The 21,786-nt window shown below is 37.0% G+C and overlaps 1 pseudogene; it reads right to left on the reverse strand.

Moving 5' to 3' along the window:
• Nucleotides 1-321: 321 nt before the first annotated feature.
• LOC140524357 (bromodomain testis-specific protein-like) lies at nucleotides 322-21,785 on the reverse strand (annotated as a pseudogene).
• Between the last annotated feature and the right edge of the window lies 1 nt (nucleotide 21,786).

Here is a 21,786-nt window from a genome sequence, read left to right on the forward strand (position 1 = left end):
CAGAGACTCCACCAACTCCACCACACCAGCTACCACTCCTTCTCACCCCAAGGTCCCCACTCAGGATTGAGATCCACATCAGTTTCTCAATTCACCCAGGGGTTTAGGCCAGGGCTCCAACAATGGAAGATGCAGCTGCCTGGGTCCTGCATTAGACTGTTGCATTCCCTTTTCACCCAAATGAAAGAGCTTTCTCACTGACCTTTGAAGCTGTCTTTGGCATTTGTGAGTTGAGGAATATGGGACATGCAGCTGCTGCTGGTGCTTTCTTGAGGCCTGCTCCAGTCTTGTCCCTGTCACTGTGCCACCTATTCCGTGGTTCACTCTGCACAGCATGACAGACCTTTTCTGTGTACTTGCAGGCTGCTCTGGGCTGGAAATCTCTTTCAATCTGACATTTTGTGGCTTGTGCTGCTCTAGAATTTGTTTAGATTTAATTTTTACACGTATCTAATGGGCTGTGGGAGGAGAGTGCTAGAGGTGCGTGCTTCTACTCCATCATCTTGACCATGCCCCTTTGACAACACATTTGATCGGTTCATTCTTTTCCTGTTCTATTGTGTTTTCAAATTCCTTTGCCTTCTGTTTTTCATGGTGCAATTCTCTCTGTATGATTTCTCAAATGGATGTCTTTTTTCTGAGGGAATCATGTACATGGTACACCACTTTTTCTAACCTACTGGTTCTGTTCACCTTTAGAGAGCTCTTAAGAAAGGAAACCACGGTTTTCTCTTAGGCTAGAAAAGTCATGACTTAGTTTGTGTTGTAAACGAAGCTATTCTTCACGTTGTCCCTGAAAGGAATTTTCAAGAGCTCTCTCTGATGTCCCATTTGGCTCATGAGCATGAACAGCAAAAATCAGAAGGGAACAGTATGATGCAATTTCTTTCTCTAGACTGCTGTCCTTCCCTTTGCATTGTTTAATTTAGAGTTCAGCACTGCATTCCCAGTTGTCAGAACTTTTATTTTTTCCACCCTAGTGGAATATGAATTTTATTAATGCTTCTTTAATCAGTTGTAATTCCTTTTGAAGTTCATCATTCTTTACTTTTAAAACTTCAGTGTCTTCTATATATTGATTTTATTTTTCCTGATCCTTAATCATTTCTGTGTCTACATCCACTTTGAACGTGGCAAATTCATCCTGTATGATTCCATTTTTATCCAAAAGATATTTTTCTTTTTCATTCCTAACAGGAACCTAAACATAATAAACAGAAAATATGTTACTCAAGATCAATTCATGTATTGTGAGTTTTGCTTAGAAATTCAAAATCAACCCCAGGAGGCCAAGAAGGATAGTGTTTTCAGTAAACTGAGGATGTTTCATCTATTTCACATTTCTGTCAGACTCAATTTTCCTAAAGAGCAGGTCTTAAAAGTGCTTCATCAGTCAGAAAATATGGACTGTAATTTTAAGCCCACAAAGCTGTCTGCTTTCGGTATATTTGATTTCTTTTGCTCTATCCATTCTATCCCACACGGATTAGTCACGGTGTTACAATAAAAGTAACAAAACCTAATTATTTATGTGGGCCTTCTAAGGTTTTTCAAAAGTACTTTCAAAACATCATGTCACCTACAACTTGGATGACCCTTATGAGACACATATTTGTAGTCATCCTCCCCATTTTGCTGATGAGAATTTATGAATGAAATATCCCACACCAGAGACAACGTTTTGTAGGCTTGCTTTCCATGAGGAACCTGATGATAGTCACAGTCACTATAAAGTGACATGCCTTTAGCAACCCTTTATTACTGTGATAAGCTGATGGAGATTTCACATTTTCAAACGTTTTATTAAGCTATCGTCCCTGTTTTCGTCAACTGTTAATATCTCTGGAACATTACCAGTCTATGAGAGTCTTGTACAAGTTCACATACTTGAAGGTGGGAAGGAAAGATTGGGATGGAAAGCAAGGCAAATGGACCTGGCAGTACAAATCACACGTTGCTGTTGCATGCAACAAATACTCCATAAAGAGAACAGTTCTGGTCTTTCAAGGAACAGGTGTGCCACCTACACAGAGAGATGGAAAAGGGACACTAACCTGAATGGGAATCGCTGCTATTAGAAGATGTCGAGTTGCTGCTGCTGCTACCCCAGGGTGAGGAGCTGCTGCCACCGCCGTCGCTGCTGCTGCTGTTCTGGCTCAACCTTGTGCCCGCCCCCCGCGTGGCCTTGGACACTTGTGTTTTCACAGTGTGACATTTCCTGGGTCTCTTTCTCAGACACACCATAACGTATTTTTCTACTTCTCTCAGGACTGATGCTTTTGGTGTTTCAAAATCAATTTCTATCTTGTCAGGATTAGAATTCAGTAAAGATGATTCTCCTGACACTATTATGTGGACGACTCACACAAGTTTATCTCTGCGGCGTTTGTTGATAGCCAAGCTTAACTGCCTTTTCTCATCATAGTTCCTAGGCTTAGCATTATCTTCCTCCCCAGATTTATTGCCAACATTTGTTCCTTGAATTGTTTGGCAGGCAATTTTTCAGCTCTTTCTGTAGTTATTTGCTTATTTTTTTCCCTCTGACTTTCATCTTTCTTGATACATTTCTTTGTTTCTTTCTGCTTCTGTCTTTTAGATCTTTCATTCTTTTTCTTCAACTTATGGTAAGGTACTTTAGACAGAACTTGCACGTGTTGATGAATACATTTAAGTTGCTCCTGAAGTTTTGCACTCGCTCATCAGGAGACTCTCCAAAAGAGTTGTCTTCAAAGGAAGCACCACTGCTACTTTCTCTACAGAATGCTTTGGTGACATCCGTTTCTATATAGCACATAGACATTCTTGCAATGGGTTCATCTGTGATCTTGGAAACTGAATCTCAAAAACATCTGAAGTGTTGTTGCCATCACTACCACCTCAAGATCTGGTAGGTTATACTTGGAGCAATTCATAAACATTAACTGAACATCTGCAGCAAATTCACGTGCATCCTTACATTTCTGGTTATACCTTTTTCTTTAGTTGTGCCAAGGTCCATTGGATTTTTGACAACATCATTGTACTTATGGAGTTCTAGAGCAACAGGCTTATGGAAAGGTCAAGTATATGCTACCTTGTCCTTTGAAAACATTTCTTCAAGAATTTCATTACGGTATTTTAATTACTCAGTTAATTTAACATGTTCCCAACTCTATATTTTTGCTGAGAATCTGGTATGATATTCTTCCCTACTTTTTCTATTACAAGTGGTATTTTAGCAGATTTGTGCTCAACCAGGCTTGATGAAGATTCGCTACTTGATGTATCTATCCACGTTATACAGGTTGTAGTATCTGCTTTCCTTTTCACACCCCTTTTAACTTATGTTACAGTTGTGTGTTATAGCGTGGTGGAGCGGCTTTAGCAATGTGCAATGCAGAAAGTAATGTCTCAGGACATACTGGAGATGGAATCACTTGCTGTTTAGCTACCTTTTCTGATGCCCTAGGGAATGGTTTTTCTTTCATAGTGGAAACTCCTAAAGATTGTTGAGTACCTTTTCATTTTCTTTTCCTTTCCACCTGCCACTAGTTGTTCTGAAGGCATTTGAGACAGTTTTTGCAGAAACAGTTTCTCTAAGACTTGTGTCATTAGAACAATGTCATCACCTGGCTTGCAAAACAATTGCAAAACAATATTTTCAAGTCTTCTATACATTCTGAGGCTTCCGCATATTATTTATGTTCCAAGAGCTTTAGGAGGCTGTAATAATCTGGGAGAGTGAGCTTGGCCGCATCCACAGTCTGCTGGAAGGGTAAAGAGAAACTGTGCTGCCATAGAGCCTTCAGGACAACCTTCTGCAATTACTGCAGTTGGTTTGTGAGGAGGCCAGTCTTTCTGGCATTTATGTACTCTGGTGGAAGGGGGTTGGCAATAGCCATCTGTTGGCTTGACAGAGACATTCTGAACAGCTTTTTCCTGATGGAGTGTTGTCTTCCATATATTTGTATCGCCACTCACCCATCGGCGTTACTGCTCACTTGAAATGGTGACCAGCCTGAGTCATTTTGGAAGTAGTAGCTTCTATTTCTTTGTTCATTCATGGAGGTTTATTCAGAATTCCATCTTGCAAAGAACTGACACTCAGACCCTGCCTTTGTCTTTGAGTGTCATTTTGCTCTTCTTCAACCTGGGGAGAACAATATTGTAAAGTTTTTCATCACTTTTTTCTTCAGAATTCTGCAGAGACATTTTAACTTTAACTGGAATATAGAATGTGAAAAAGGATGGAAAAGAGATAAAAATTCTAAGAAAAGGAGGCTACTGAAAACGAAAGGGAATAAGGATATCATTTCAAAATTGTAAGGGATCCTCAACAACTATTCAGTCCAATTCATATCCATTGCTAGGTGTGTAACAGAAGTGCAGTTTACTCTTTTAGAACTATAGATTGTGAAAGCAGAAAGGGATACTAGCGATGAGTCAGCACATCATGGAATAAATGAGGAATCAGAGGCCTGAAACAGGAAGCCATTTGTTGAAAATCATCTGGATGGCAATGGACTGAGCTAGGACTCAAAATCTGGTAAAAGTCACACTCAGACGCAGATTTTGAACAAATTTGTGTATGTACACATGCATATTTTTCTGTGTACATATATATACATACATATATATATATATATATATATATATATATATACATATATATATATATATATATATACAGGAACAGATATACATATATATATACATATATATATATATATATATATATATATACAGGAACAGATATACATATATACACATATGCTTATATATATGCATGTGTGTATAGATATATACAGATATATACATATATACATATATAATGTAGGTACTTGGCAATTGTACTTCCAGCAGAGGTACTAACTTAGCAAATTTATACGGAATATTATTGGTGTTGGGAACCCAGTAATGGATCAACACCACCTGCGCGAATCTCCAACTATAGTGATCTCTCCTTTATATAAATACTTACAGGTATAGCATTTATTTAATACTTCTTTAAGTTCTACCTTGTATAATAAATGAAATTCCTCTATTTTGTATTGGCTTCCCAGTGAGATTGAAAATTCTTCAAGGCAACAGGCCATGTCTTACACCAAGTCTTTGTAACCTGTTCAGAACCTATCATAGTACTATTCACATAATTAACAGTCACTGGTTGATGAAATAAATTTTGTTCAAGAAAGTAACTATCATTTCACTGAAGTCTTACATAGTGAACACTTTCATCATCAGGAAAATTAGACAAGAAATGGTGCCACTTTCCCCTGAATGTGAATTAAATGACCAATTTCATGTTGTCAGAGATGGACTCTAAATTGTTGCTTCCTTGCTATACCTTCGAGAGCTCAGTCCATGCCTACTTTCTCGACTGCAGCCTGAAACCAAAAGCATTTGAAGGTGAATATTTTCACCTATGTGTTCCAAAAGGAATGTGAGGGAAATGAAGACGACCTGTGATAGGGGAGTTAGTACAGAAACAAAAATATTTCATTCCAGTACTGATCTCTGAAACCAAGAAAAATTTCTCAAGCATACAAATGCAAAATAGAAGAATTTTTTTAAGAAGTAAATTGGATCTCACAATAATTTCTTAGTTAATACAGATATACTTATATCAACCAGGTTGAGAGAACTCTTCTGCAATATTAGGAGGTGCTTATCAAAATGTGGCAGGCAGTAATAATTTCTATATAATTCACAGCTGTTTTATCTTTCTTTAGCACAGAAACTAATATTTAATAACTGTCTAATATGTGCCAAGTATAAAGGCCATAAAGTTAGGAGATTTACAATTATTATCTCCTTTAATTCTCACAAACTTCCTGGGAGGTAGGTGCAATCATATTCCCCATTTTATGGTTGTGGAAACTGAAAAAGATTAAGTGACTTGCCTAGGATTGCACGGATAGCACCTGAGACCATATATGAGGGCAGATCTTTGTAAGTCTAGGTCCAAATTTCTATACAAAATTCCCCCAATGTATCTCTGCAAACTCTCACCATCCAAAGTTCTATTTTTGACTGCTTTGGCATAGATTTTGCTTAGTTTTCCACGTATGATGGGTACTAGGTTGAAACTGTGTTTTGAAGGTTATCAGAAATATCTATTTCTATACTTTTGGGCTGGTATCATGATAAATAGCCTACTACATAATGACACGTAACTGTGGGAAAGCAACTGATTATGGAGAAAGGTATTTGATAGTAATAAAGGGAGCAGGTTGTGAGAATTTGACTGCCATGCTATTCTATGATTAACTTCACATTCATCGTAACAATTTCTAATACTAAAAATGTTGAGAATGAAATAATTTTATACTGAATTTCTATTTTGCCACTGGGTCTCTGGGAAATTGAAAATGCATAAAAAATAAGACTAGAAAAACAAAAAATGCCAACTATTGCCTTAGAACAAATTTAATGTTACGTAAACTTTCAATTCATGGTAAAATCAACAAATAAACATTTACTTTCCTTGTTCTTCCTCTTCTACTACTCGTGCTACTACTGCTAGAACAACTACTACAACTTCTTGTACTACTACAGTAATAACACTTACTTATACTGCCAACACTTTGGGAAAAGGAAGCTCTATTGAGTAAATGAAGAATAAATAATTCTTGTCCTCAAGGAACCACAATCTAGTTGGAAAAGAAAGACTTAGAATCAGGACATGATAATTTGTTAACAGATGTGAACACCATAAGGCAATCAGTATAAAGTTAACCACTAAATTATGGTTTGTCCAAATCTAAGTGGAATTCAGGAGATTAGGAATTCAATAGGTATGAAAAGTTCAAAAAGCGTTATGGCAAAAGAATCATACTTTTGTAATTCAAAGTCACCTTGAAGTGAAGAGTAGATAGGTTTTGGATAGGTATACTAAATAGGGAAGTGTTACTGAGTGAGAAGAAGAGGGTGATGAAGGTATGGAGCTGGAAATCAGCATGGTGAGGTCAGTTTGATTAAGGTAGAAGATAATAATGAGATTCTCCACCTAATTACTTTCATTCTCAATGGCATTTTGCTTGTGTATTTTACGTATTTACAAATTTTGACGAAATGACATTTTGCTTTTATTCAAGGAGTAGTTCGAAGAGAAGGAGACAAATAATTTCTACTTCACAGTGCTGTTTGGGGGAATAAATCAGGAAATAAATGTAAAGGTCCTTCTAAATATGAAGTATGATAGAAATGATTTACTTATTATTGGCAGTTGGAAAAATACCTGATTCTTTGTGTAAGGCTAGATAAACAAAATTGTCAAATACATAAACAGTGAATGCTATGAAATGATTAAATATTGGGTGGGGCCAGGATGGAGGAGTAGGAAGATGCATATACTTTAGCACTTCCCCCACAGCCCACAAAATAACGGTAAAAAGGTCTCTCCACAAAGTGTAGAGCAACAGAAGCCCCAGAGCAACAGAGCGAAAGAGGTTTCCAGTCAAAGGCAACCTGCAGGCTTACAGGAAAGGTCTATCTTACAGGAAAGGTCTCTCTCATAGGACCCTGAGCAGAGCAGAGCTCAACCCTGGCCATGTGGCACTGGGAGGAAGAGGACCTGAACAGACCTCTGGGAAGAGCTCCTAACAGGGAGGATCCCACTTACTTCAACCCACAAGCAACACAGAAATCACCCAAAGTCAATGGGGGAGCGATTTCCCAGCTGGGGAGAGATAAAGGGATTTCTTCAGCAATAGCCCAAAGTGATGGCAGAGGCCAGGAGCAGACACGGGAAGCCACAGAGGGTGGGAAGTAACCTGGGTCCATTGTTCAAGAAGCTCAACTGAAAGCCTCTGGCAGTAGGGAGCAGCTGATCTAAACGTCATCCCTGAGTGATAGTAAATGGCTGTGAAAGTGCCCCAAAAAGGGAACAAATGTAAGACCATCAAAGGTTACATTCTTGGTGACCAGCTGTCTCCTCCCATCCTTTCAGACAAGAAAGAACAAGACTTACTGTCACAGGAAGTTAAGACCTCTGCCTCCAGGGCCTCCAAACTGAACTTAAAGTAGACTCAGGCAATGGAAAAACTCGAAAAGCAAGGTAGCACCTGGTTCAAAGACAATCACAAAAATGCTGAGGAAAATAAAACCTTTGTAAAGAGACTGACTCGATTGGAAAAAGAGGTCCAAAAAGCCAGGGAGGAGAAGGAGGCAATAAAAAGTTGAATTAGGCAAAAGAAGGAGAAGGTTCAAAAGCTCAGTGAGCAAAACAGTTCTCTGAAACAGAGAACTGAGTTCAGGGAAACGAATGAGTGTAAGATAAACCGAGCAGTTAGAAAACAAACAAAAAAGAGTTTGAAAAAATACAAGATAATTTGAAACACCTCAATGGAAACACAAATGACCTGGAAAATAGATCCTGGGAAGACGATATAAAAATTATGGGACAACTTGAAAGCCATGATCAAAAAAGGAGCCTAGACATTATCTTCCATGAAATTATTGAGGAAAACAGTGCTGATATTCTAGAACGAGAGGCCAAAATAAACATTGAAAGAATCCACTTACCACCTCCAGAAAAACACCCGAGAAGAGAAACTCCTAGGAATATCGTGGCCAAATTTCAGAGTTCCAAGGTCAAGTAGGAAATTCAGCAATCAGCTAGAAAGAAAGAATTCGAGTGTTGTGGAAATACAATCAGGATAACACAGGATGTGTTAGCTTCATCATTAAGGGATGGAAGGGCTAGGGAAAGCATATTCAAGAAGTCAAAGGAAATGCGATTAAAACCAGGAATGAGCTACCCAGCAAAACTGAGTACAATACTTCAGGAGAACAAATGGTCATTCAGTGATATAGAGGACTTTGCAGCATTCATGTTGAAAAGACTTGACTTGTATAGAAAATTTGACTTTCAGACACAAAAATCAGGAGAAGCTTGAAAAGATAAACAGGAAAGAAAAGTCATAGAAAACTTTCTAAAGCTGAACTGTATATCTTCCTACTTTGAAAGAAAATATTTATAACTCTTGAGACTATTCTCAGTGTTTGGGTAGGTGGAAGGATTGTATACACATGCACACACACACACACACACATTGACAAAGAGTACAGGCTGTGTTGAATCAGAAGAGAGGATATCTACAAAAAATATATATAAAAAACCTAAAGTGTGAGGGAGTAAAATACTGGGAGGAGAAAGGGAGAAATGCAATGGGACAGGCTATAACTCATCAAGAGATAAAGAAAAATCTTGTTCAATGGAGGAGAAAAGGGAGAAGAGGACAGGGGGTAAGTGATGCTACTCTCTCTACATTCATCTAAAGGAGGAAATTAAATGCTCACTCAATTTGGTATAAAAGTCTCTATTATACTAGAGGAATGTAGGGGAGGAGACAACAAGAGGGGTGAGGGGAATGATAGAAGTGAGGGCAAATGGAAGAAGGGAATAACTAGATATAAACACTTTTGGGAAGGAGGAAGGTTAAATGAAGGAATAAAACATAACGGGGAATAGAACAGGATACAGGGAAATATACTTAGTATCAGAAAACATGATCATTACAGAAGTCTTCTTCAAAACGACCTGTATTTAGTCTGTATTACATTATTTGCCTTCTCAAGGGGAGGAGTAGGGAGGAAGGGAGGGAGAGAAAGAGTGAGGGAGGGAAGGAAGGTTGAATTCAAAGCAGTAGAAAGGAATGCTGATAATTATTATTGCATATAACCCATAAACAAGTAACACAGGTAGTGAGGTACAGAAATTTATCTTGCCCTAAAAAATAAGACAGAAGATGGGGAAAAGGGAAGGGTGTGGTGTGATGGAAGGGAGAGCTCATCGAGTGAAGGGGTAATCAGAATGCAGGGAATTAGTTCGTGTGGGGACGGGAGAGATAGGGAGAATAATTGGACATGTTACAAAGTGATGTTAAAGCACTTAACATTAAAACAATTGACAGAATTAATTACTGAGACTACATCAGAGACATCGTTAGATTGGGGAAATGAATTTTGTTCTAAACCTCCTAGAGTCAGGTAACCTGGGGTAAAATTGGCATTGATGGAAAGGTTAAGGTTTGATTGGTAAATTTGTTTTTATGATTATTATTTAAGTGGAAACTAAAACAGGTATAGAACGGCATGGAAGTCACTTAAGACTTCTCTCAAAAGATGTGCCTTAGCCAATGTGAAATTATAGTCATAACTGAAACCGTGGTCATTGCAACTTGCTATTGGAAGATGCTATGAGACTACTAAGTGACTGTTCTTCTGAATCTAACTCCATATATGGATAGCAAAATAGTAATCTGAGCCTCCAATCCATGATGCCATTAAACCTGTATAGGAATTGAAAAAGGTGATCTCATGGGAAGGGTGGGAGAGCGGCTGTACAGCCTGGGCTGAGGTAGGATTCTCCTGACTCAATTTCCCCACTGATAGCTGGCAGACTCGAAGCCTCAGTGAATGCAAGTTGACAATCTATTCCTGCCTGAAACTGACAGGAATTTGGGGAGATTTGTTTTTCGCTGCAATGTCCTAACACTTAGTGGCAATTTCCTCTAGTCAAAAGGGTGGTAAGCCTAATACGAGATCAATTAAATTATAGCTTGTTGGTAGGGGAACATCCAAGGTCAAGTCTAAAATTAAGCTATTAGGCTTAGGAGTTTAGAACAACAACAGTAAGCTAAGGTCGTCTACTTCTTAGTAGGAATGTGGAGACAATTAGAACAAGGGCTTTCATAAGCATACATAGTTATCATTACTATCTCAGTGGAATACCGCTAAAAAAAATTACATTGTGGTCTACATTGTGAACACTTTAAAAGAGACATCACCCGACCAAAGGTGGGAATTGTTTTATGTGATATGAAATATGTTACAAATGAAAAATAAAAAAAAATATTAAATATCAATTTAATTTAATATATTAAAATTCAAGTGTACAGGTGATGGAGTTTTTATGTCTGGCTTTATGTGAGTGTAAATGACAGGCATAGTGTTCAGAAAATTTATAATATTGATGAAATAAAGGAAATAGCACCCTCAACACACTTTCCATTAACCAGTGAGAAATTACAGATTTTATGCATACATACATTACTTTTCCTTTGATCTAATTTCTTCTGTAGTTTTTTCTTATTTTCAAAATCAGTTCGATAAAATGATGCAACTTGTGAAACTACTGTCATGGACTGATATCACAAAGAATCAGCAAGTTCTTCTTGAAGCTTTCTTACTGTAACCTGAGTGAAATATTTCCAAATTATTTCTGTTCATGATTCCATGACATGATATTAGCTCATAAAAAAACGAATACACTTTTAAAATGAACAGAAATTAATATTTTCTCATTCAACTTAACTTCATTTATATATTCATAATTACCATAGATTTAGAGCTAGAGATATCTTAAGGACTATTTAATACAAGCACCTCATTTTGCCAACATGAAAACTGAAGGCCAAAAAAGTTAATTGAATTACTCACGGTCCTAAAGGCAGTCATTGAGAGAGAAAAGGATTGGAACTTGGCTCCTGAGACTACAAAGCTCAATTAACTATACAACTTCACCTCCACTCAGCATGGATCAAATGCTGTCTTCTTCTTGCTCAGTGTACTCCCCATTAAGCAATGCATTCAACCTGATTTCCCCATTACCTCTTTCAGAGAAAAATTAAAAGACCTCCAAAGTTACCTAGGGACTAAACCCTTTTATCTGAAATTGACATGGAAGGGGATGTAATGGAGTGGGTATAATCAATAGTTTTTATATTTGATAGAAACATTAGGGGTTTCCCCTTCCCTTTTTCAGAAACGTGAACTACTTTCTTTCTCTGCTCCTGCCTTTACAATGAAGAAGACATGCATAAGAAAGGGATGAATTTTCGTTCCTCTCGGAGTTTCACCTGGAGAATGAACATAGGCGCTGATATCCTTATCAGGCTTAGTAAAAGGACTTGACAAGTATGTTTTAGTTTGCTCGCAGCCAAAACCGCAACATATATCGTTGTTAACTACCTTTCACATGTTCAACTCTCTTTGCCAAGCCTTCAAAGCAATTCTCTTATCCATTAGAATAGGAATTACACGTCTGGCTGTAGCCAATGGGCAGAGAAAATGGAAACAATAAAAATAGGGTAGTTTTCCACTTATGTATACACAGTATATTGCAAGGTCAGTGTTTCTACATACATAAGTATATTCATTCATATGCACATATCCATATGTCCAAATATGCACAGAAATACACAGTCACAAATGCATAGAGAGATATGCTACAAAATATCATCTTCACTTCACCATACAGCAAAGTATATGAATGCACCAATGAGTAAGAGAAAATGAAACCAAAAAATAAAAGGAACCAAATCTTTTTTATCTCTTATTAGATAATATTAAGTGCCTTGTAACACTAAATTTAAATAACGTCTAGTAAATTTTTGAAGGAAGGAGAAAGCAGAAAGATGGCAATAAAAACTTGTGAAAATAAAACTGACCTAATTAACTGAATTCATACAAGTAAACTGAATTGTAGTATGGAAGGACTGGATTCAAATTCATGACCATATATACTAAAAATAAAATTTAAAAATTTTTTTATGACGTGTTTCCCCATTGAATTGATGATGAATCAGAGAGAATGAGAACTGCTTGTAGATTGTAAGGGGCAATGCATATTCAACAAATAAAAGGCAATGATTCCAGAAACTGCAATTTTGGACACTGAGCAAGGATAGTTATTAAAACAATAAAAAATACTGAGATAAAAAAAAAATTAGTAGGGACGCCCAAACAATTAAAAAGTAAGATTAGTGAGGACACCTCAGGGGCTGAATCTGCAGTTGCAACAGTGAGGCCTCAGACCCCTTGGCCCACAGGCACCAAAGGTCAGTGACGGGGTTCAATCAGCAGGCCAGGAAGGGAGACGGCTTTCCCATAGCTCTGACAGCAGGCAGTGGCCACAGATCTTGCACAGCAGCCCCTATGGAAGCTCCCTTGTTGGAGCGTAAAAACCCCTGGGGCCATTGAAGAGCTGAGTCTTGCCTCTGCCCTGGGTGGAGGCCCTGGGCTAGCTGCTCTTTGCCTCACACTGAATGATGGCCCTGCCATCCAGCCTATCTGAAAATCAGCCCCAAGTGCTGACTTGGGAACTCGAGGCCAAGTGCCAGTGGAGAGGTATCTGCTAAGATTCTTGGCATAGAAATCCCTCTCTGCATCCAGACCAGGACACGCTTGATTGTGCCACTTTGGAGGAAGTGAAATCTCACAGATTCCCGGAGAATACCCTACTCTTGACAAAGGACCCAAAAGTCAAGTAACTGGTTGGGAAAATGCCCAAAAAAGGGAAAAAAAATAAGACTGTAGCAGGTTACTTTCTTGGTGAGCAGATATCTCCTCTCATACATTTGGATGAGGAAAAGCAATGCTTACCGTCAGATAAAGACGTAAAAGTCAAGGCTTCTGTATCCCAAACAACCAAAATAAATATTCAATGGGCTCAGGACATGGAAAAGCTCAAAAAGGAATATGAAAATCAAGTTAAAGAGGTGGAGGAAAACCTGGGAAGAGAGATGAGAGAGATGCAAGAAAAGCATGAAAAGCAGGCCAACACCTTGCTAAAGGAGACCCAAAAAAATGCTGAACAAAATAACACCTTCAAAAATAGCCTAAGTTAATTGGCAAAAGAGTTTCAAAACGTCAATGAGGTGAAGAACGCTTTAAAAAGCAGAATTACCTAAATGGAAAAGGAGGTCCAAAAGCTCACTGAAGAAAATAGTTCTTTAAAAATTAGAATGGAACAGATGGAGGCTAATGACTTTATAAGAAAACAAGGAATCACAAAACAAAACCAAAAGAATGAAAATATGGAAGATAATGTGAAATATCTCATGGGAAAAACAACTGACTTGGAAAAGAGATCCAGGGGAGACAATTTAAAAATTTTGGGATTACCTGAAAGCCATGATCATAAAAAGAGCCTAGACATCATCTCTCATGAAATTTTCAAGGAAAACTGCCCTGAGATTCCAGAACCAGAGGGCAAAATAAATATTGAAAGAATCCACGGATCACCACCTGAAAGAGATCCAAAAAGAGAAACTCCTAGGAACATTGTGGCCAAATTTCAGAGTTCCCAGGTCAAGGAGAAAATATTTCAAGCAGCTAGAAAGAAACAATTCAAGTACTGGGGAAATACAATCAGGATTACAGAAGATCTAGCAGCTTCTACATTAAGGGATCGAAGGTCATGGAATGTGATTATCCAGAAGTCAAAGAATCCAGGACTAAAACCAAGAATCACCTACCCAGCAAAACTGAGTATATTAGTTCAGGGGAAAAAATGGTCTTTCAATGAAATCGAGGACTTTCAAGTACACTTGATGAAAAGACCAGAGCTGAAAAAAAAATTTGACTTTCAAACACAAGAACGAAGAGAAGCATGATAAGGTAAACAGCAAAGAGAAGTCATATGGGAGTTACTAAAGTTGAAATGTTTACATTCCTACATGGAAAGACAATATTTATAGCTCTGCAAACTTTTCAGTATCTGAGTAGTTGGTAAGATTACACACCCACAGACACACACACACACACACACACAGCACAGAGTAAATTGAAGAGGATGGGATCATATCTTTAAAAAAAATGGAATTAAGCGGTGAGAGAGAAATACATTGGGAGGAGAAAGGGAGAAATGGAATGGGGAAAATTATCTCTCATACAAGAGGCAAGCAAAAGACTTTTCAGTGGAGGGAAAAAGAGGGGAGGTGAGAGAAAAACATGAAGCTTACTCTCATCAATCCGACTAAAGGAAGGAATAAAATGCACACTCATTTTGGTATGAAAACTGATCTTCAACACAGGAAAGAGGGGGACAAGGAGATAAGCAGGGTGGGGGGGATGATGGAAGGGAGAGCATTGGGAGGAGGGAGCAATTTGAAGTCAACACTCTTGGGGAGGGACAGCATCCAAAGAGAGAATAGAAGCAATGGCGGGCAGGATAGGATGGAGGGAAATATAGTTAGTGTTACACAACACGACCATTATGGAAGTCATTTGCAAACTTACACAGACATGGCCTATATTGAATTGCTTGTTTCCCAAAGGGAATGGGTGAGGAGGGAGGGATGAAGAGAAGTTGGAAGTCAAAGTTTAGGAACAACTCTCAAGTATTGTTCTTACTACTAGGAAATAAGAAATACTACTAATGGGGTATAGCAAGTTATTTGGCCCTACAGTTCAAAAGAGAAGATCGGGACAAGGGAAGGGAGGGATGTTAGAAGAGAGGGCAGATCGGTAATAGGGGCAATTAGAGTGCTTGGTGTTTTGGGGTGGGGCAGGGGAGAAATGAGGAGAAAATTTGGAACCCAAAATTTTGTGAAAATGAATGTTAAAAGCTAAATAAATAAATTTTTTTTAAAAATCCCCCCAAAAGTAAATATGTACTGGTTGACTTTGCAGCTGCAAAAAACAAAAAATAATAAGCTTAGTAACAGAAAATATTAATGCTTAGTGCATAATTATATTCGTTTTAATAGAAATACTGTCCTAAATTTTAAAGGAAAGTAGAGACTAGTCATTGGAATTCCACTAAAAATATGATTCGTTCTTCAAAGTTTCTAAAATTAGTTCAAAGGAGTATGAATAAAAACTCGTCAGACTGATGAACATTTTAAAATTCTTATGAAAAGGGTAATGCTAATACTCACCAGTATCTCAAGGGAGATATGTGATTTTAATTGCTACATTATTCCTAGCAAAATTTTGTAGGATTCTTCAGAAGTTTTAGCATTTCCAATAATTTATTCCATTTCGTTAGGAAAATGGAATATTTGGAAAGGAATTAGAATAATCAATTTATCAATATCTATGCACAAGAGATTACACTATCTATACTAATGAAAAGAAAATTTCATTGACTATACAATTTCTTTAAGCAAAGTGAGTCATCTTATCTAAAAGATGATATTGACACTTTATTTTTTAATATTATTTTTATGCTTACATATTTTTATTTTTTTTATTTCTACATAAATATTTTCTTTATGAAAATTTATTTTTATTTCATAAAAATTTTAATTTTATATATTAAGTATTTACTTTTATTAACTTTATTACCTGTATTTTACTGTATTACATTTCATTACTATTATTAAATTCACACTTACTTGTGCATTCTTATGGTATTATTTTATCATTCTATTGTTTCTCGTTCTTCTTTCTTACATTTCAAAATTTTGACAATAATAGTTAATAATATTGGGTGCCTGCTGAAAATTCAAATGCTTAAATTATCTTCATCAAAACAATTTTGACTTTGATTTCAAAAAGTTAAATGTTTACCCAAGCTGAATATTTAAAACCCTACCTCGCTTTCAGCTTTCGCATTTTCATATGTACACATTTGCTCTCTTAAGTACATACATTCACTGGTCAACACTTTATTTCTCTATTCTACCGTAAGAACTTGATTTTCAGCGTCAGCACAAACTTTATTCAAGAGATCAATGAACAGTACCTGGGAATCACTCAAGAAATTTTCTTTAGTCATGGTTTTCTTTTGGGTGTCTTCAAGCTGTTGCTGAAACAACATATTTTCACTCTGGATTTCTGCTAATCTTTCTTGGATAGATTCCCATTTGATAACGTATTTGTTCAGTTTCCCCTTTTTCAGTTGATTTGTGTGTTGAAGTGCCTTTTCTTCTGTTGGGCAAGGTTTAATTCTCTCTGTATGCTTTTCAAATGAGTATCTTTTCCCTGAGGCAATCGTGCACCAGACAGCTCATGCTGTAAACTACTGGTTTTTCTTTCAGCTTTAGACAGCTCATGAGGAAGGACACCATTGTTCTCTCTTAAGCTAGGCGTGTCATGATAGCTTGTATTGTAAACAAAGCCACTCATCTCATTCTCCCTGAAAGGAATGTTCGTGGGCTAGTTTGATGGCTGACTTTGCTCATGATCGAGAACAGCAGAAATCACATGGGAACTACATGATGCAATTACCCTCTCTAGTCTGTCTCTGCTTTGCATTGTCCAATTTAAAGTTCAGCACTGCATTTTCAGTCGTCAGATCATGTACTTTTCCACTGCACTGGAATGTAATTTTTCTTAAGACTTCTTCATTCAGTTGTAATTCTTTTGAAGCTCCACAATCTTTTATTTTCAAACTTTTATATCTTCCATACAATGACATTCTTTTTCTTCATCCTTAATTATTACTGTGTCTAGTTCGAGTTTGAGGTTGGCAACTTCGTCGTGTAGGATTAGATTTTTATGCAACAGACATTTTTTTCTTTCTCATTGCCATTAGGAATCTAAATATAACAAACAGAAAAAATTATTACTCAAAAAAAATTATGTATTCTGATTTTCTTTAGTAATTCAAAATAAATGCTAAGATATCAAGAAGCAGAGTTTCCTCAGAAAAAATTAAATTAAGGGAGTTTCACCTATTTCACATTTCTGTCAGACTCAGTTTTCATAAAGAACAGGTCTTAAAAGTGCTTCATCAATCAGAAGATATGAAGTGAACGTCTAGTCCCACGAAGCTGCCTTTCAGCATATTTTATTTCCTTTGCTGTATCCATTCTATTCCAAACTGCTTAGTCAAAGCGCTACAATAAAAATAAAAATATTTAATATTTACACATTGCCTTTTTTATATATTAAATTATTTTTTTGTTTTCTGTGTTCTACAGTCACTTCCATATAGGTTAGATGTTTTCCCTTTCCTCCTCCTCCATCACCTCTCTCTACACACTCTCTCCCTGATTCTGTGTACAATCTTATATAGGTTCTACACGTACATTCCTATTAAACACATTTTCCTGTTTGTCACGTTGCAGAGAACAATTAAAATGAATGGGAGAAACCATAAAACAAAACGTAATCCAAAGGAAAATGGTCTGCTTCATTCTGTGATCCAGTTCAGTATTTCTGTCTCAGGATGTGCAAGGCGTTTTGCCTCTAAAGGCCATTCAGAATTTTTTAGGTACTTGCATGGCAATGAATTACTAAGTGTACCAGAAAAATTCGTGGCACACTGTGGTTTTTTCTGTGTACAGAGTTTTCCTGGTTCTGCTCGTATCACTAATCATCACTTCTAATAAATCCTTTCAGGCCTGTGTGAAGTCTTCATGCCACATTGCCTTTTAAGGTATTTTAGAAAGTTCTTCCAATATATTATCACGGCTAAAATTTGCAACACACTTATGAAGGAAATATTTATATTATTCTCCCCATTTTACACATCAGGATTTACGGTAGGACACATTACTGAATAACCTGCCCATTGTCACACTCAGTACGTAGTAGTAGCAGTGTTTCAAACCACATCTCTTCAAACTCCAAATCAAAGATGCTGTTGGAATAGCTAATTCCTCTTAGGAGCTGAAGACAAGCATTTGTCCTACGTTTAGAATCATTGTCTTGTTACAATTATATTATCTCCAGAACAATGAAGTGATAAGTCATAAATTTCTTAGTAGAAGTCCTCAGAAAATTCTCTTTGCTGATAGCTGTAACGTTTTCACAGCAACACTGATTTAAAACTTTTAGAAGTTGTTAAGTCAAAACCTCTCATTTTCGGGATGGAAAAAGTGAGATCTGCAGTGCGGTCTCCTCGTGATGGTAACCTACCCTTCACCATCATATTTTAAAAGAATGATGAAAGCATTACTGAGGCCAAAGTGTAAAAAGTGCATATTGCACTCCTATCATAGTAAAACTGGTCCAGGATCATTGTTCCCCATTCAGGACTGGTGGAAAGAGTTATATCAAAAAGCTTATTAGCTCCATTCTGTGACATCTTTTCTGGGAGTCTAGCAGGAGGGTATGAGGAGGTTTCAGCTGAGTTAAAACCAGCACTCCAAGGCACCGTTAACCAAGGATTACTGGGGGCCACCAACACAAATGATTTCCTTCAAACAACTTTTGAAGAAAATATGAAAATGCAAAATTGTAAATTTAGAATTTGATGAATATGTATTACTATCATGGTGAGCAATATTGAATTAGAACGAATGTAGGAATTCAGGTCACAGATAAAGCCAGAGGTCAGGAATCTAAGAAAAGTTTTTCTGCGGCAAATATTTTTTTACTTCTTTTTCATGGAACATGAATGAGACAACAAAGTGAAATACAGCAAATTAATAATATGTGTGTGTGTGTATATACATATATATGTATATATATATGTATATATATTATATTATTATATTACATATTATATATTATTATATATTATTGCTCTATTTATATGTATTTGGTCTCTCTCTCTCTACATATATAAATAGTAACCCTTAATCTCTCTCGTGAAAAGTACAAAGAGATGAATCACTTAATCAAGGAATAAAAATGGTTTGTTTTGGAGGTGTCACTTTCTACCTCTTTGCATTCCTTTCTCCCACTAATTTAGGGGTTAATGACACTGATGATCTCCTCCTTTTCTCTGACCAGAAAAGGCAAAGGCATTACTGAAATCCAGGAATTTTTTGAGTTGAAGTAGAGTTGGGTCTCAGGAATGGCCATTGAAGGAAAAAGGAAAAAGGAACAACCAAACTTAACAAACAGCGTGTGCGGATTTTGATAACCAGCCATGTCCCGACTTGTGTGCTGTAGACAGATGGACGGGACTGAGGATGACAAATATGTCCCAAAATGAAGAAGCACGATCCTGATTTTTAAAATACGGACTTAGGTTGGAAAGTGATCAAAGTGAATACCTCAGAAATCTCAGTGATTTGGGAAGAAGCTACTTCTTTTTCTTTCTGCTTCCAAGAGGATTATTCACAATTCCACCTTGTTCAACTCTGGCTTTCAGCTCCAGAAAAAAGTCTCTTTGAGATGAGCTCTTCTTCGTCCTGGGGACAACAATTTCAGAAAATTTTTAATCATCCTTTTTCCTTCCAAAGTCAGCAACAACATTTGACCTTCAACTGGAATATATAATGTGAAAAAGCAAGGAAAATAGCTTTATAGATTCAAAGAAATGCAGGCTACCGAAAATGAAAAGCCAAAATATTATAGCACTTCAAAGATGGAAAGCAACCTCAGTCAGTAACCAAGGCAAGCCTTATCAATTCTTAGGGACCTAACTCTTACAAGCCTCAACCTGAAGTCTTCACAGGTGGGGGTGGCCACCACGTCTCAAGTGAGCGCATTCTGTTTCAAGATGTTTCTGTTGGTTAACAATTTTTTCCTGACATTCACCCTAAAAATGTACATTTTGGAAACTCTGATCCATTGCTCCGAGCTCTGATCCTCAGTCTGAAGCACAGAATGCTTCATCTTTCTTCAAAATGACTGTCCTTCAAAATCCTGAAGACATAAGAATCAATATCTTTAGTTCCTTTAACAGATCTTCACAAGTCATGGACCCCCAGGGTCTTCCTGTTAGGCATCGTTCTTACTATTTATCATAATTCTGTGAGAGTCACAAATGAATTAATCAGGATAAGTAAATCTATTCACTTCAGAGTACACAGGGATTTTCACCTTGTCTGTTTTGAAAGCTATGCTTCTCTGAATAGGATGCAAAATTACACTAGCTTTTGGGTTCTCAGATAACAGTACTAACTCAGCTTCAGTTTAGAACTGACTAAGATTAACATCTTCTCAGACAAAATGCTGTCCAATTCTATTTCTTCCAATTTATGCATATGAAACTATTTTGTATTTAATTATATAATTTTGTATTCATTCTTACTGAATTTCATGTGATTAACAGGTTCCATCCAGTGCTCTGACTTATGAAGACTTTGCCTTTCCCCCATGTAGAAAGACTTGAATAATTTTACGTAAATCAATAAGAAAATAAGTAAAAGATAAAGATCCTAGAGAACAACGAACTATTCTGAAATAGTGAGGGATGTATACTAAAGTGTAATGTAAGAAAGAGCAAAACGGAATGATCTTGAAATTTCATTCGCCAAGAATTTTCAGGTAAGGAAATACTCTCTGTAAAAAGAGAGGATTTCTCTGGAACTTACATTCTTATGGAAGGTGAGGAGAGATCAGTGGTGTCAAATAGATTCCCCCAGGACTGAGTTTTGTGGAGAAATTCGGGCCAATTTCAGACCTCTGGCTCAGAGTCAGGTAAGATGAACTCTGTGTCAACATTTGAAACCAGATCTTTCTGGACTTGAGGCTTATTGTATTCATTACATCATGCTGATTCTGTATTGGGAGAAATACTTCACAAAGTATCAATTCCATTGTACTTTTCCATGGCCTTTTAGACTGTAATTTTACATTCAAACGCTACTATACAGGAATTTTTTTTTGTTTTATATTTATGTGTGCATATTTACAAATGATTGAACATAACTCATTTATTTAAGACATTGTTTATTTTATGTCTTGTTTAGGATGAGGTAGCTTGGTAAACTGCGTTGCCTGTTGTATTTCCCATTTACACGGAAAAACAATTTTATAACATTTGTTTTCAAAACTTTGTGTTCCAAGTTCTCTCCCTTCCTCCCTCCCCACCCACCTTTATTGAGAATTCAAGCAATTCAATATATGTTAGACATTTGAAGTCATACTAAATAGTTCCAAAATAATCATATTGTGAAAGAGTAGCTATATTTCCCTCCATCCAATCACACTTGCCATTTATTCTCGTCTCTCATTTCACCCTGTCCCTCCTTCAAAGTGTTTGCTTTGGATTACCCCCTCCCCCAAACTTCTCCCCTTTTGTCAATCCCCCCCTCTTATGCCCTTCCCCTTACTTTCCTGTACGGTAAGATAGATGTCCATACCCAAGAGAGTGTGGATGTTATTCCTTCCTTAAGCTAATTCTGATGATGGTAAGGTTGACTCTCTCACTCTCACCTCCCTCCTCTTCCC

This window comes from Notamacropus eugenii, chromosome 2 (genome assembly GCF_028372415.1).
Source record: "Notamacropus eugenii isolate mMacEug1 chromosome 2, mMacEug1.pri_v2, whole genome shotgun sequence".
NCBI classification, from domain to species: Eukaryota; Metazoa; Chordata; class Mammalia; order Diprotodontia; family Macropodidae; genus Notamacropus; species Notamacropus eugenii.